We start from the raw sequence: 4,692 nt of genomic DNA on the forward strand, positions 1-4,692 counted from the left end.
AAAATATATGGGAAACGATAAGAGAAGCTTCCGCATAAATTAGTAAACCGTGTAAAAGTTACGATGGATGAACGTGCTCCAAAGCAAAGTGATGTTACGATGATATATATAAGAGTGCCTGAGTCAGAAGCACGTGATCCTATTTCTGAGTCAACTCATGTCAATTTGCCGCGCTGTTCTTGTTTTGATGGAGTTGGCCGGCACCGCACACGTCTCCCTATCGCTGCTGTTTTCTTTTAATCAATGCTTTTGTCTATCGTGTCTCTCTCTATCTTGCTTGTCATTGCGCCACTATTTCCCTCTGCCCCTGCTGTCTCCTGCCATCCTTCTCCACTTCCCCTTTTCTTCTACTAGGCCAGTAGCCGGAGCATCACCTACCGAGCATCGTGTTGCTTTTCCCCTCCCTCCCTTCCTACTGTGCCAAGGAGGAGGTGCCCTAGGCCCTGGAGCACCGTTGCCGGTGCCAACTTTCCCCACTCATGAGCCCCACCATGCTGGGCCTATAGCCTCTCTGTGCACCTCCCTAGCAAGGCCTGCTACTGGCCATGGGCGCCATCCCACGGGGCCTCACCACCGTGCGCCACTCCACTGCAGCGAGGCCGCTGTCGTTGCCGCCATAGGCTCCCACCACCAGAGCCACAGCGCCTCGCCGGAGTTCATGTGCAAGCCGCTGTGCTGTGCTGTCCTACTGCTCCACAGTACCCGAGCATCCCCCTCCTTCCCTCTTTGCCTCCCTGAGCCACTCAGCCATGGTACCCCATGCTGAGCTCGCTCGGTACCTCGACGTCCGTGCCATTCCATCTCGGTGCTCGACCTTCGCTGCAATCACAGAGCGCACCGGTCCATGCACCTCCCTATGACCTGCTGCTCCACAGCACCATGCCGTCATCCATGCGTGACCTCGGTACCGCGTAGGACTCGCTGCCCCACCACAGAACCGTTCCACCTCTACCAGCCGCGTACCCCTTTCCTTCCCCTGCGCGAGCGCACGCGCTGCACCTATTTCCACGCTGGAGCCGTGGTCCAACTCCTACTCTCCCCATGGCGCGCATGGCTTAGACTACCACATCACCAAGCCGCCTTGCTAGCCACAACTACCACGCATGCAGGCACACGCTTGCCACTACCATGGCTGTGCCCAAGCAGCAGCGTCCCTTGTTCCGCAGCGCCCAGCTGGATGTGACCTGCCCGCTGCCGCAGCGCCATGGCCGCGCCTATAGCCATGCCTCTCCCCCATGCAAGCTCACGTGAAGTGCCGTGGCTTGCTCTTGACAGCATCTACATTCTCCGTGCCTGCGCGCCCGAGCCTCTAGCGCCACTACACTCAAGTCGCCAAAGCACCGCACGCCATCCGGTCGCCTACGCCCCTGTCCTCACCGAGCCACCATGAATCAGAGCCGCCGCTGCCATTTTTGCCACCTTCCACGGTTTGCGTGGGCAGGCTACCATGGGGCAGCTCGGGCCTTGCCGCGGCCGGGTCATGGTCGCGCGAGTTCCGGGCAACTCTCCGACGGGTCTCCCGCCACCGCTGTGCCTTCCTGGCCGAGATTGGTCACCGACCAGAGCTCCCCTGCTGGTGCTCTGCTTTGGAAGAAGACGAAGGGTATGAATCCAAGTAGATTTTTGTACGGGGGTTCTTGGTGCAAAATACTAGACTCATTTAAATAGTACATTAGTACCACGGAGTGATTTAGTAGAAGCTCAAGGATCTTTTTGCTAATATTCCCGCAGCCGATGTGGATCTCGTGACCAGGCCAGTTTGCTGGGCCATCCTACCATTGGTGCTGGGTCACACCCCACCCCGTGTTGGGCCTACTCGCGCTGCTGGGCCGCCTGCCCCGCTGGGCTGGCCGGCTGCTCACTCGCGCGTCACTGGGCTGCTAGCCACTCGCCACCTGGGCCGCCGCGCGCCCACCTGGGGTGGAGTGCCGCCGCATGGGCCATGCACCACTGGACCGCGTGCACCATTCAGGCCTAGGCCGAGTTGTTTGACGTCGGCCCGTTTGACTTGTAGAGAAATTTCTAAGCTAGTTTAAAAAGGTAAAGTTGTAGAAGCAATATAAAATAGCATAGGAGTCCAAAAATAGCAAAACCAGTTTTGTTAGTCCCCTAAAATCATGCTCTACATGTTAGTATATTTTGTTCACAAAGTTTGGCAATATTTTTGGGAGCTATATAAGTATTTTAAAGTGCTTAATATTGCTAAAAGATGAACTTGTAGGAATTTCTAGGATGAATCGGTAATAGTGTTGAATCTCAAATTTGCACAGTAGGCTCCTAGCAATATTAGGTAATCACTATAAATTTTGTAGCTCTGAAATAATTAGTTTCTTAGGTAGCTAATGATGCTTTATTTTGAATAAGGATTAATCGATGGAATAAAATAAAGAAACAACTTGGGTTTATATAACTAAAATAATTGTTGGGAAATAACGTCTTATCCGACAACATGTATATGTAGCCTAAGTATGGTCGTCATTAGAACTAGCCCATTAGCTCGAGAAGCATATGTCGTATGTTACGAGTCATGATTGCAGTTGGTTAATTACATCTTTGCATTGCATCGTATGCATATCATATAGGTACGATGATGGATCAATGGATCGATTGAAGGATGATTGGGAATTCAAAGATGGTGTAAGGGTATTCTTTCTAGGAGATGATGCAATGGGATTCTATCCAGTTGATGGTGGATGTTCTGAAGATGCAGACACTAACTTTTAATATATCTTACCCAGGCAAGCCCCGGTGCATAACCCCAACTTTTCTGCAGTTTAAATTATATTTGTGCATTAAGTTTTAAGGAGTTGAATGAAACCCACTTGCATATATATCTTTATCCTATGAGTCTTACTAGTATGATAGGATCGTGTAGATTGCTATGCTACAGGACTCCGGTAGAAGTCGAGTGATTGCCTATCACTCGCGAGATATAGGAAATATATTATTGGATTATCACCACTTGGAATATATAAAATGGTGGAAAGGAAAATGGTGACTGGGTAGGGATATGGTTTGGGTATTGAGGGTGTAAGCGGTTGTGTCGCCGTGGACGCGGGGCATAGCTTGGTTACACTGCTTTCCCTATCTTGTCGGTTAAGGACCGATCATTGCATATGACTCTAGGTAGGTCACAGACTTATTATCCCGAGCACATACTTGTGTATGGGTGCTTGGAAGACTTGTTGCTCGATTGTCGTGGATCCAGCTCTTTTTGGACCGATTGTTAGGGTTTGTTTTTAGTGGAGGAGGTCCTTACGCTGCCCTGAGTCCAGGACTCAGGGGCGGGGGCTTGGAGTCCTAGTTTGGACAGGGACCTGGACACCTGGGATAGGAGAGTGATGGGTTGGTCCTGCTTGTGCCCGGGGTACAAGCAGGGCGTGTGTTTTTGGGGTACCTAGCTAGGGGCATTGATTCGCGAATCGCTGGGCTATCCGGTACATCTTGTCTACGGTTTACAATCGTAGTAAGAACTGAAAGATGAAAGATGGAAGATGGACAAAGGAAATCTGATTGCTTACCACTTGCTTGAAAGTAGCACATGTGCTTACATAGAATGGTTAGTTAATGAACCAATGTGGCTATTAATAAAAAATTGAATATAAGGACACACGCTTAGTAATGCTTCCTGCAAATGCAATAAACCCACAAGCCAAATAGCCTAGCATATCCTTGGAGTATTTTCTTTTTCTTCTGTCGAATAAGTCTTGCTGAGTACAATTGAGTACTCAGGATTTTATTTCCCCCTGTTGTAGGTAACAAGTGGAGGCTTGAGCTGACCTTTGTGTGTGGATTCCTCCTGGTTGGCTCAGAGAGGATTTCCTTTACGCTGCGATCGTAGTTGTTATTTATAACTCTCACCAAATACTTTTATAAATGAAAGTTTCATAATCTGTTGTCGTAGTCTATATATCCATACTTCATCGTGTCATTAATAGATGTTTATTTCTGCTGTAACTCTATTCACATGTTTCTATTCCGCTATTCAATTAAATTGTTTATAACTCTGATAACATGATTTCATTCCACCATTATATTAATAAATATTATACTCTGATGTTGCATTAAAAGGGATGTAAGAAATGGTTATGAATGATGTAAGCTTTATTCTCCCATTTGTGATCCTGATGGCAAAAATGTGGATTTTCGGGTTCTCCCCTAGGGTGTGCCCGACAGAACCGAGTAATTTAGTGTTCTCCCTCGAGTGCTTAGTGTCTAATGGAAGACAAGCACTCCAGTGAGGCATTAAATTAGGTTGTTCTGCCACATTGATCGACCAACTTCCAGCCATCCTATGCACCCACCGATGGTAGGGAGACGACGCGAGGCAGCAGCGGTCCAGGACACGCACGGATGTGGCCAAAACTCTTCCCACCATGGCCCATAGAGACACGGCCACGTGCTGCGGTGGGCGCAACGGCCGGCAACTGGCGACGATGGTGCTGTAGGGCATGGTGGCTAGTGAGGCCGGGCTCCCGGGCACCGAGTGGACAAGACGCACCCTTGGCTAGACCCTGCTCATGCTAGGGCAGGGCGCCATGGCCTGGCCACGTGCGAGCAGCACGGCGAAGGCCTGTGCAGGGGACACGGCGGCTCCCATCGACGTGGTGGCGTGGGGAGTAGGATGAAGATGCACGCGGGCATCGTGGAGTTCACGTGCACGATGGGGGAAAAAGACCAGCGACGGTGGAC

The sequence above is a fragment of the Miscanthus floridulus genome, chromosome 8 (genome assembly GCF_019320115.1).
Source record: "Miscanthus floridulus cultivar M001 chromosome 8, ASM1932011v1, whole genome shotgun sequence".
Lineage (NCBI taxonomy): Eukaryota > Viridiplantae > Streptophyta > Magnoliopsida > Poales > Poaceae > Miscanthus > Miscanthus floridulus.